We start from the raw sequence: 12,915 nt of genomic DNA on the forward strand, positions 1-12,915 counted from the left end.
ATTATCTTCAATTATTAGAATGTCTTCATTACACTTTAGTTTTGTTTCTTTGGGGGGGGGGGTAACTAGCCTAGCAGTACCTTTAAGTCTAATTCAATTGCTGGAGGAATCATGTCCAGTTCTTTTGCTTATTGAATCATTAATTTAAACTCAACTAGTTTCTGTGTGAAGCCTTCCTCCGTAAACCTATCAACAGGGATGATCCTTTATGTCATCACCATCCCTTGTTTGTTTCAATTATAGCACCTATCATCTTGTATTGGGGTTGCTTACTTTTGTATCTCTAACTCTACGTACTGTGCCTGGCAAATAGCAGACGCTAAATAACTGTGGAATGAACGAGTGAATATCAAAGACTAGGAAGAAGGTTTTTAAAATGAATGTTGGCTGAGAAACGAAACGCGGAAATTGCAAGGGCTAAATGCCAGACAGTGTGGGCCTACAAGAAATAAAAATTAACACTGACAGCACAGAATTCTCCTGAAGGTCTCACCAATCCCATTTTCTCAGGTTGTTTATGGCCTCCACCGCTACTCCAATTTCCCGCTCATTAAACTCAATTCTTTTCCCTTTCTGGGGACAGGTCAGGCAGGTATCTCAGTTCAGCTGCTCTGATTGGTCTGTGATGATTTCATTGTTAGGACACATCCGGGCTTTTCTCCTCTCCACAACACCCCCACCAGAGCCCGGCCTCCCGAGTTTCCCTCTCTCGCGTGCGCCACACCCGCTGGCTGAAGCAAAACAACCGCCACTCCCAGACCTCTCGTTGTCCTAGTCTGCGCCATCCCTGCCGACTCTGCGCCTAAGAAAGGCTCCTGTAACCTCCAATGACAGCCTAGCAGACTTTGTTAGCCAATCACCAACCAACCCACCGCAATTCCGGGTGGGACTAGGCCTCCACACCTATAACTGGACAGCCCGTTGGCTCCTAAATGACGCTTGTTTTACCCAAGGCTTAGAGGTCAAAAACAGAGAGGTATGGTCCTCGTAGAACTGTAAGGATCTCCCCAGGCCCAATGGGTTTGACCGTTTTCGAAGACGAGCCAATCGGTTTTCGGATACTTCCCCGCCTTTTGCGCGTTCATTTAAAAAAAGCCGGTGTGACGGACTTGGAAATTGTCTCAGTGACGGACACGTAGAGGAAGCCAATGACTGAGGGCTCTGGCCACCTTTTAGACCAATAATAAAAGAGAATCTCTTTGGCTCAGCTTCGCGAGGCGGGGCGCAGGTGGTTGTTATTTGATTGACGGCGATTTCTACTTATGGCTGGTAGGGTGGGTTGGTTTCTGCGGCCCGGTAGGTACGGCAGAGGCGGGACTCAATGAAGTAAATGGTAATGAAGGGTTGGGTCTCACTCAGTGGGCGGTGTTTGATGGATAGTTGACCTTGCCAATTGAAGGTGGTCACCGATACCCAATGGAACGATTGTGGGCGGGGAAAACACCGCCGATTACAGGCTAGCCGGAGTGGGCGGTAAAACGGTGATTGACGGCCTGCTCAGCAAACCGAGGACAGCAAGAGGCCACGCGGCGTCCTAATGGGACGAAGTGGGGGGCGGGGCCTGCAGAGGGGCGGGGAAGGCCAGGGTGCGGGGAGGGGGTTGCAGAAGGAGCGGAGCGGCTGCTGCTCAATGGCGGAAAAGCCGCCGGTGCTTTGACCGCCTCGTCCCCCTAGCACTTGCGGGGGAGTTTCTTGCCGGCGCGGTTGGAGTCTCTGTTTCTCAGGGTTTGGTGGCTGGAAGATGCTCCAGAGAGACGAGGCTGCGGCGGAGGAGGTGGCGGCGGCCGAATCGGCAACGGCGCTAGAGTGGAGAGAAGGCGGCAGCGGCGGCGGCGGCGGCGTGCGGGGCCCGACGGTGTAAACAGCCCCTGAGGTGGCGGAGACGGTGGCCGAGACCCCCAGGGCGAAGCGGCGATTGAGGCAAGGTCGCGCCTCTGTTGGAAGGCTAGGCTGAGTGCAGCTGGGGGGCTCTGCGGCGGCGTGAGCGGACGCCCTAGACCTCGCCTCTCTCTCGCTACAGGTAAGGCCGCTCGGCGCCCTGCCGCAAGGAAAACCGCTCGAGGGCACCGCCGAGGCCGCAGACGGGTTTCGGGGTGTCCCGGTGCTGCGGCCTCTGCCCGCCTAATTCCTGCTTCTTTTCTAGTGCCGCAGGGTAGGGGGAGCGGAGCGCCGGGCCTGGCTCCTGGGTAGGCCCCTTTTCCAGCCGCCGCCTCCGCGCTCTGTCGAAGCTGAGAGAGGCTGGTGGTAGGGAATTTTAGTTTACTCTAACGTCTGGATATAAACTGCTTGCCCCTGTACTCTGCTTCAGTCTGTGAGCATCTCATGAAAGCGCTGGGGCAATCCCAGGCCTTAACTCATCCCTTCCTGGTGCATGCCTGTTTGAAAACACTGCCTTTTCCCATTTGCTTCCTCATCAGCTTCTGCCCTACTTTGCGCTCCACTTCACTTCCTTGTTAAATCTCTCTTGCTCTTCTCTCTCTGCGTCTCACCACCTCCCCCTTAGTGGCTTTAAATCGTTTCTCTCTCTCTTCTCCGCAGACTCCGGGCTTCTCTTCCCTGCCTTCCCCAGCAGTCCTTTTCAGATGTCATTGTTTTTAACCAGTGAAGTTCTTAAATGAAATTCTTACCCCAAGTCTACCCGAGGATCATTAAGAGTAGACTCACCAGCATTATGTGGCAGACGAGTATAAAAAAATAATAATTTAACTCAGCCTACCACTTCTAAAAAAATAAATTATCAAACGTAGAGTGTGAAAATAACACTGAAGTAATATTTGAAATGAAGAGCTCAGTGAGTGTTGAATAAGTAGTTATATTTTTTTGAGCTTATGATCTCAAATGTCAGATTTAGCAGGACTAGAACATTTAGCCATCTTATTTGGCAAAAATGCTTCTTAAGCGTTGGATAGTATTCCAGACTCATCAGTATTCAAATTAGGTTAAAAACAACTTGAAAACTTTAAAAACATTATAGGAACAGCAAGGAAGCTGTTTTGATGAAGTCACAGTTAAAGACCTTTTAAAATAGGGTCCGCATGTTTAATGTATCAAAATAAAGTTGGCAGGAGTCTTGTAAAAGGATTATTTAGGACTTTGAGTAGTCTTAGTGTTATGTAGCTATCTTGGGAAAAACATTCTTTTTCTGTTAACAAACATTTACAGCTCCTGTGATGTAGAATTACTGAGGTTTATTGTGGGATTAACACAGGAACTCATTTTATTGAGCTGCTGCATGAATGTAGAAGTGGGAAATTGTTCAGGAAGACAGTGTAAGCCAGTATGTTGTAGGAGATGGAGAATGTTCATCGACAGTGAATGTTAATAGATATTATTTAATTTACTTCTCTGTTGTGTAATAGTGAAGTTCCTATTGTTGGCCTACTTTTAGGTAGAGCATTTCTGAGTAAATAGTGAGGCAAGTTATTCTAATTATAGTAGTCCTTTCCAAGTGAATGAGCTTTTCTTTTTTTAAATATAGTTGAAGTTATAGTATTAAAATGGTGACTTTTACAAGAAACTTTTTTAGGCCCCCTGTAGGTACATGTTTCAGTAGAACTTTTAAAAACATTTAGAACCTTTTTTTTTTTTTTTTAAGTTTACAGATTTTCTTTTAGGGATAATCCTGAGTTTTACTGAGCTTTTTACTTTGTTTTCTTTGTCTCTTTTTTTTAATGCTTGTTTGTGTTTTCTCTTCATTTATTTTTGCTCTCAGAAAGTCTTATCACAGTTTCTGCAGTGGTTCTTTATGTTGTTCCATTATCAGCATGGAATAGTATTTTTATTTGATCTCTCATACCCATTAGTTACAATCTCCCCAGTTTCTTATACATTAACCTTTGGATTTGTTCATGTTGTGATTATTCCCTTAGAGGTGAACATCAGAGCTTACACCACCTGTTTTCTTACACTGGGTGTCTTGATTTCTATGAAGATTCCGAGAATAGGTGGAAAAACCTTTTCAGTTTACCTAACAGTCATGTCAGTAAATAGAATTTTATGTCAGTGTTTCACATACTGTAATCACCAAATTCCTTAAGATTACATCATCTGAAGGAATGGTGTGGTGTCTACATAGCTGTGCTTCTAAGAACACCTGATTCACAAGTTGACGTGGTCAGGAAGAGTGCTACTTTTTGGAAGTTTGTTTCCCTGTTATGTCCATTTTTAAAAGAGTGTTGAATTAAAATGCTATTCTGATAGACTATCTTTTGGCACTCTTGGGAGAGTAGAATTTGCCATGGGATAGTTAGTGATTTGGAAATTCATTAAAAACAGGCTGAGCCAATAGCGGAAGGATTACAGGCATGCCCTTGTACATGGGTTGGTAAACATTTCTTTTAATTGTACATGATACTGAGAGTGAATTTTTCCCCTCACATTCATTGATGTTAGTTACACATGTTATCTACATTATAGGAATATTTGTATGTTATATATAACTGAATATTTGTGACATGACCTGGCATAGAAGGTAAAATAGTATAATTCTAATTCTACAGTTTAAATTATTAAAATATAACACGTGCTATTTTACTTTTCCTGTGAAATATGCCTTTCACGAGTGCATGGATTTAAGCAAAAATCAGTTGGGAAACAGCTGGTAACATCAGACTTATGATAGTTAATTTTTTTTTAATTTCAAAAGGAAATTTTAGCCCTGGCTGGTGTAGCTCAGTGGATTGAGCGCGGGTTTGTGAACCAGAGTATCACGGTTCGATTCCCAGTCAGGTCACATGCCTGGGTTGCAGGCCAGTTCCCAGCAGGGGATGCATGAGAGGCAACCATACATTGATATTTCTCTCCCTCTCTCTCCTTCCCTTCCCCTCTCTCTAAAAATAAATAAATAAAATATTTATAAAAAAATTTTATTAAAATAATACAGTACTTAAAATATAAAATTATAATTAGTGATAAGAGAATTTGGAAGAATATGGCTATTTCTGGGTTTTCAGTAATATTTTGCATTGTACTTGATTCTTTTTATTTTTTCCTTAGGTGAACTAATTTTAGAATCTGGAATGAAACAATATTGCTATTTATATTAGTTTTACAGTTATATTGTAGAAAACATATGCGTGTGTATGTAGTCCATCCAGAAGGTATCCAGCATATAAAATGAAAAGTAAACACATTTATCAAAGAAGATACAAGAATCATTGTACATAGGACAATGATGCCTCAGTCCCCTTTAAAGTAGGCACCTTGGGACCTCACGTAGTTAGTTCTCCAAGTTGCCATCAGCTGCCCTATCATATTTTCCTGAATTTCATCAACAGTCTGAAATTTCTTCTCTTTCAAAGGTGATTTTAGTTTTGAGAAAAGCCAGAAGTCACAGGGCGCCAAATCTGGGATGTAAGCGTTCTGAGTCACCTGGGTGATTTGATGTGTCGCAAAAAAAAAACTCTGCACAAGATGTGATGCATGAGTGGGTGCCATGTTGTGATGAAGCTGCCAATCAATCACCAGTTGCCTATAGCTGAGGCCTTCTGAATCATCTGAATAGTTTAGTTTCCACAGAGGAATATTCAAGCTTAACGCAAAATTTGATGCACATTTGTTGTTCTACTTGCTCAGTCATTTTGAGCGTGACAGCCACACAGTACACATGCTCATTCAGTGGTGTCTACTGACCTCACTGACTAGTACAGTGTAGTCGTCCTTGTTTACTGGCTGCCTTGTAACCTGGCTGCCAGGTTACTTCAATGTTGTGCAAACCAGTCTCATATCAACAATGGCTGGACTTTTTCTGGACAGATCGTATATATGGTGTCAGTGGAATTGTGGATTAAGAGACCTAATTAATTGGGCAGAATGAAATAAGATTATTACAAACTGTGTAAACTCAGGAATTACAGCCAAGACTACTTCCCATTTCACTGTCCTGTACTCAAACTAAAGAGGGAAAGTAAAATAGGGTAGATTTTGAAAATAATTAGTTTTCTAATTTTTGCTCGTGTGTCAAAATTTATAAAATGACAGTTTGTTATCAGCTTCTGATAGCAGATCTTCCAAGTAAAGGTAAAGAAAAGGATACATGGGCTTCACATTCTGGCTTTGTTTTTGTTGGTTACATGTTTACATCCAAATATTGATTTAAAGTAACTTTTGGTCTTTTAGATTAAGTTAAGTATGCTAATATCTCTGGTTAGCCGTTTTGGGATCTTTTTTCCAGATGAAACATTTCTGATATGATTTTACTTTGTATAGATTTGACTTGGGTTACATTTTGCAACATTCCATCTGTATCCTCCCAACCCCCCACCAAAGCAAACCACCATTTGGACTAACTTGAATGATTTCATCAGGTAGTTGAATCATCGTTATGATTAAAAGAAGACTACTAAATTCTGGATAATGTTACGAAGTTTTCCAAAGTGTAGTCTGTATACTGCAGTTTTCATTTCTCAGACTAGATTTTAAGATTTATTTTTTAATTTTTAATTTATTTTTAAGATTTTATTTACTTATCTTTAGAGGGAAAGGGAAAGAGAGGGAGAGAAATATCAATATATGGTTGCCTCTCATGCGTCCCCTGCTGGGAACTGGACTGCATCCCAGGCATGTGCCCTGACTGGGAATCGAACCTCGATCCTCTGGTTCGCAGGCCCATGCTGTGCTCAATCCCCTGAGCTAAGATTCAGTTTTTAGTATCATCTAGCAGCCTAGGATTCAAATACCATGTGATAACTCATGCTTTTTTTTTTTAAGTTTTCATTTAAATTTCAGGGTGTTTTATTTCTCCCCTTCAACTTGATGTTAATATCAGACAAATATTTTGCTCTGAATTATGGTAAGTTGTAACCTAGGCGTTCTCCAGTAACTTTTTATTCATTGCAGCTAATTTGTGACCACATCTACAGTGTCTTACTTCTTGGCATAACATCCACTTAACTTACAAAGTTATCTTAACAATCATAGTATTTTAACTTATATTTTTAGACACTTAACATGGCTTGTGATATTTAAAGAACTGTTTATCAATGTAAGGCTTTTGTGACTTACTAAATAGTTTAATATTCACTTGCTAATAAGAAAATGGAATCTAAATGTTCTTTTGAGCTACGTTGAAATATGATTATATTTATTGGCTTTGATTCATTTCTTAAAAATTAAAGATCTTAATGTTCAGACACAACATTAGTTGGAAAACTTGTTTTTCATCAAAAAGATCAACTATAACATGGTCTGATACTTGAAGGAGAGAATGACAAACATTGGCAGGTTTCTATGGATACTATTTAGGGAACTTACCCCCTACTCTTAGAGATGGGGCACCAGTCACTAGCAGTGAAGTAGGGAGGATAATGCCTGCTGGTAGCATTGCTCTGTTTTGTCTGTGTAGAACGTCCTTCACTTAAATGGGTTGTAAATGAAAAAGTGTGTTTGATAGAAATATGAAAAAACCTTTTTCTTCATGGAAAACTTTTATAATATGGTCATAAAATGTATGATATAAGAAAAAAACTCAAGGGAATAGATTTTCTTTGTTAGGTAGTAAGTACATACAGTAGTCCCCCCAAATCTGCAGTTCTGCTTTTTGCAGTTTGAATTACTTGTGGTCATATTATCTGGAAAATACCAAAAAATATTAAATGAAAAATGGCAGAAATAGACAATTCATAAGTTTTAAATTGTGCACCATTCTGAGTAGCGCGATGAAATCTAGAGCCGTTTCCCGGTACGTAAATTATCCTTATGTTGAGCATATCTACCTCACTTCATCTCAACACCTAGGCATTGTATCATCATCTTACATCATTGCAATAAGGGTGAGTACAGCACAATAAGATATTTTGAGAGACCACATTCATAACTTTCATTACAATACATTATAATTCTATATTGTTAAGCTCTTACTGTGTCTAATTCATAAGCTTTATAATAGGTATATATATGTATAGGAAAAAATATATAGGAATCAGTGCTATCTGTGGCTTCAGGCATTCACTGGGGTTCTAGGTACATACCCTTCTCAGATCAAGGGAGAGATTACAGTACCTGAGAAGAAGGTTTGGTAAAGGGTATGTTCAGGTGTACACCTAGCATTGAAAAGGAACACTGTATTTTGCTATGTATAATGTGCTTGCATGTTTTGTACACAATATGCACAGGATACCCATGGTATGTAATCATTATATCCATGTATAATGCACATCCTTATTTTTCCCTCAAAAATTTGGGCTAGCCCTGGCTGGTGTGGCTCAGCGGATTGAGTGCCAGCCTGCAAACCAAAAGGTTGTCAGTTCAATTCAGTCAGTACACAGGCTTGGATTGCAGCCTGGGTCCCCATTAGGGGGTGTGTGAGAGGTAAACACATGTTGATGTTTCTCTCCCTTTCTCATCTTGTCCCCTCTCTCTAAAAATAAATAAAATAAAAATTTGGGCCAAAAGTGTGCATTATACATGGCAAAATATGGCAGTTAATAGGTGTTCTTATGAGTAGGAGAATCTAGGAATATCCATATTGCTCAGAGGGTGCTTAACCTTTCTTGGCAAAGGGTTTTGCTTTTCCCATCTTCTGATTAAAGCAGTGAACTCTGAATTAAGAACTGGCTTATCTGTTGAACACAGGTGACCTTTCTTAGTCCCTTACAAAGAGGAAATAATTAACTCAAAGCAACTCTAGATGATAGCCTACATGGGAGGGGAGATCAAGTTTAGATATGAGAGGCTTTCTATTACTTTTACTTATCCAGGCTACCAACCCACAAGGGAGTAAAGATTTCAGTACAGTTTAATAGTATTTGGTCTGTAGGTAACCTACACCCCCAAACATTATTCTTAACATTTACTGAGTGCCTTTTAATATGCAAGGAACTATTATACACTGGAGACTCAAAAAAAACCAGACAAAATGTCTGCCCTTATAGATTTTCCATTTGATAACAAACTTTTTCTTAATTTAAATTGTGACTATTTCCTTTGTGGATGGCATAAATTATGATCGGAAAATCTAGGATCTGTAGTGTTTTCTACACTGCTTAAGAGCTGTGATTAGAAAGAACTTAACTATTTTTAGCAGAGAGGGAAGAAGAGTTTTTCTGTAACTGGACAAAAACTGGAATATGTAAAGAGGAAGTAGGAAGAGGGAAATACTATTGTACCTAAATTAAAAATAAGCCAAAAATAGAAAAGATCCCTATGTTATGCATGTGGGCAGCTGGGGGCTTCAGGTGTTTCCATTCACTGTTCAACTTTGAACAGGGAAGTTGCTGGACAGGAGAATGGGAGAAAAGTTTAGAAAATGGGAGCAGCGTAAACAGCGCCTTTAGCAAATCTGGGTTAAGTAATTTGGGACACACCTATAAAATATATGTTGTAATTTGTGTTTCAGAAATATCCTATTTCTGTTCCTATTGTATATCCTGTTGTATAGCTGAAATATTAGTGATCAGTAGTGTCTAAAATATATTGCGGCTGACTTGTGACTGCTACTTCTGTGCTTTGGTTATTTGACATTTCTGTTGCAGATAGCTGGTGGAGCCAGTCTGACTTTTAGTTTATTGTGTTGAAATTGGTTTGTGTAATTGTCACTGTTTCCCTTAATTCCATAGTTGAAGTTATGCTTTTGTTTTCCTGCATTGTAAATTTTTGCCCGAGAATATCCTGTTGCATCTAGCCACGAAGCAGGTGCTTCATTTCTTCTTTGTGTTCTATAGCTTTCCTAGTGATGGTTCAGTTTGGTAAAGATGTCTCCTGAGTTGACACAAACATTGCACACTTAAAATAAGTATGAGAGATCTTTGGTCTTTGTTTTTTATTTTAATGCATATTTTTTTGTTTTCATTTGTGAGTCATTTAGTTAGTTTCATGTGATTTTGCTTGTTGCAGTGAACTGAGATTTTATTTTAAAGCAAGTCAACTTGTGTGTTTATTTCAGTGCCCTAAATAAGAATGAATACTAGTTCCATTCATGACCTAAGAGACCGTTCATAGCACCCAAAGAAGCCTTCATATTACTAGTTTCACATTAACATACTTTTTGTAACTGTATTTGTCACTATGGAAATGTTGATGTGGTGCTAAGTTTAATTACCAGGTTGAGGTGGTGACTGCTAGATGTGTCAGTGGACAAGGAACATTTTCTCTTTGTGATTACCAGGTTATTCACGGCACATTTTACTACTATGCAAATCCATTTTGCCTTCAGACTTTCACTTGGATTTACTGATTTCTTTTTTAAAGAAAGAATCTCAACTGAATCACCACACTGTGGCTCATTGGCCAAATTTGGTCTGCTGCCTGGTTTTATAAATAAAGTTTTATTGGAACACTGCCATGCTCATTTGTTTACATATTTTCTATGGCAACTTTTCCACTACAATAGCAGGATTGAATGATTGTGACAGAAACCATATGGCCCTGTAAAACCTCAAATATATATGTATATTGATTGGTTCTTTGAAGAAAAAAATTGCTGACCCTTCATTTAAGGTATATGTATTGTTTTTTCTCATTGTAGTGGTAGTGATGGTATAAAATTGGTGTTTATATGTAGCTTCTCTTGTACCCTAAAATATTATTCAAGATATAATTGTTTTTTAACACAGTTAAAATTGTGAAGTTTTTGCTCATGTCCCCAACATAAAGTATACCCAATTAGTGTTATACCTGGTGTGCAAATTCATATTTTAAAAACAAAGCAGTTGTAAAAATGTATAAGGAATAATGAACACCAAAGTACCCACAACCCAGCAGAATTTAGGAAAAAGAAATTACCATTGTAGTGGAGGCCCTTCTGTGTATTAACCTTCATGTTTTTTCCATTCTTTCTCTTATCCTGAATTTTGTGTCTGCTTTCATGTGCATGGTCTCAGGGTAAGTTTGTTAGAGCTGTGTCTGAATAGCATATAGTGCTGTTCTAAGGGATTTTGTAGTTTTTGTACATGGTCATATATGAACTCTTTTTCATTTTCATTTAACATTTTTTGAAGTTCTTACTGTTCTTTTGTTCCTTTTTAAATAGTATTTCATATGTATTACATAGTATTACATTGTATGATTATACACATTTTGTCTAGTTTCTTTGGATGGACATTTGGATTATTTTTGTAATTGTAAACAGTAGTGTTAAAACATAATTTACATGTCATTTTTATATGTATATGTGACAGTTTCTCCATAGCACATACTTAGGAACATAATTGCTGAATTGTAGTAGTCTGCCTTACAACCTACCTAGATATTTCCAAATTTCTCCCCAAAGTACCAATTTGTACTTCTACCAGTGGTATGTAAAAGTTTTCATTATCAGTGTTGTCCTTATAAAGATAATGTCGGCCATACATGTAGCTGAAATTCTTCTAGTGTCACATTAACAAAAAAGGAACGAGTCAGTTGTAATAATAGATTTTATTGAATCTAGTATATCAAAAACAATTTCAATAAAAGTGAGATATTCACTGTTTTTCTGTTAAATCTTTGAAATAATGTATATACTTTTATAGTTAACAGTAAATCTCTTTGGATTAGCCATATTTCAAACTCCGAGCAGGTACATGTGGCTCGTCCTTAGCTACTGTGTGAGCCAGCACAGGTCTGTGTCCTTGTCTGCATTTGGTATTCTTTTTTCCCTTCACTCTAACGAGAGAGAAATGCTGTTTCATTGTGACTTTTGTTCTGTATCATATTAGTTTTCCTGTTTGGAAATTTGCTTTTTCCTAGTGAGGGTCAACATTCTCATGTTTTTTTTTTTTGCCATTTAAACATTTTTTTAATTGTTGTTCAAGTACAGCTTTCTGCCCTTCCCCACCATCCCAGGCCTCCCCACCTCCCTCCCGTTTCCACCCTCTGTTTTTTTCTTAATGACGAAATCTTATAGGCATAAATATAGATTTATTTTGGTGTTTGGTGTTTTCATTAATTGCTTTTAAGAGTTTTGAAGGATTAATTAGATGGTATATCTGTAAAATTACATTATATACTTTAACCTAAAAGTAATTTAAAAATACCTCCAAAGATATTTGGATTGAAGTGAATGCTTAGAAGCATAGAACAGTCAAACCTCGGTTCTTGAGTGTCTTGGTTCTTGAACAATTTGGTTCTCAACCACCTGTTCATGGAAAAAATGTCTTGGAGTACCAGTTCTCTCCCCAACAACCCTTCATACTGATCCCTATATGATTAGTTAGGCGTCTCTCAGACGACAAAGGAGATTTGGTCTTCGAACAAATCGCTTGTCACACAGTTTTCTGGGCTGAATTGAGTTGGAGAACAGAGGTTCCACTGTACTTGAACAGTGATTTGGAGTGGGGGAGACAGGGTGCTTGGTTTATACTTCAGGTAAACAATCCTTTACATACACATACAGTTTTTCTCCATACATTTCTCCCTTTTTTCAGCTTACCCTACTCTTAAATAATGGAATTGATTCAATTATTATAAATATGTATTTATAAAAATGTAAATATTAAAAACACATTAAATGAAACTAGTAATATGAAGGCTTCTTTTGGGTTCTATACTACTCTTTCCTTAACTGTAAGCCCAAGGACCCCTAGGAAGAGCTAGATTTGAATGGACTGTGGTCTAGGGCGAAGAAGCTTTCAAAAAGGTCTGTAGGGGTGGAGAGTTGATGATGCTTTATGTGGAACAGCTGGATGAACCAGGTGATAAATTTATTAATGTGCTCTGTCTGTGGTAAGTAGGTGTAACTGGCTCAGTGCTTTAAATGGGAAGCACCAAAAGTAAAATTGCTGGAAATCAAGAACTGCTCGTACTTAAATGTTACAGTAGATGATGGAGGTTAATCAGTGTTCCAGTAGATTTTTAGCTCTGACAATTTAATATTTTTTGTGAATGTTGACTAGGGTATCCTTTCTTGAAGAAGCATCTTTCAACATAATATGCATTTTACTCAGTATCAGCTGGGTGCCAGTGTTAAAAGTTAAGGTAGGAAGGGATATGGAAAGCCAA

At 38.8% G+C, this 12,915-nt stretch overlaps 1 protein-coding gene across 2 annotated transcripts in view; it reads left to right on the top strand.

The window, feature by feature from the left end:
- The first annotated feature begins 1,610 nt into the window (after nucleotides 1-1,610).
- Nucleotides 1,611-12,915, top strand: part of PPM1B (protein phosphatase, Mg2+/Mn2+ dependent 1B) — a 58,751-nt gene continuing 47,446 nt past the window's right edge. The window contains exon 1 of one of the 2 annotated variants that reach the window (XM_037161270.2): nucleotides 1,611-2,020. The gene's annotated coding sequence lies outside the window, so the exon portion shown is untranslated. The remainder of the gene's footprint in view (nucleotides 2,021-12,915) is intronic. The other variant, XM_037161271.2, reaches the window with a different exon arrangement.

This window comes from Artibeus jamaicensis, unplaced genomic scaffold (assembly GCF_021234435.1).
Source record: "Artibeus jamaicensis isolate MK-2021 breed Jamaican fruit bat unplaced genomic scaffold, CSHL_Jam_final contig_465, whole genome shotgun sequence".
In the NCBI taxonomy this organism is placed as follows: domain Eukaryota; kingdom Metazoa; phylum Chordata; class Mammalia; order Chiroptera; family Phyllostomidae; genus Artibeus; species Artibeus jamaicensis.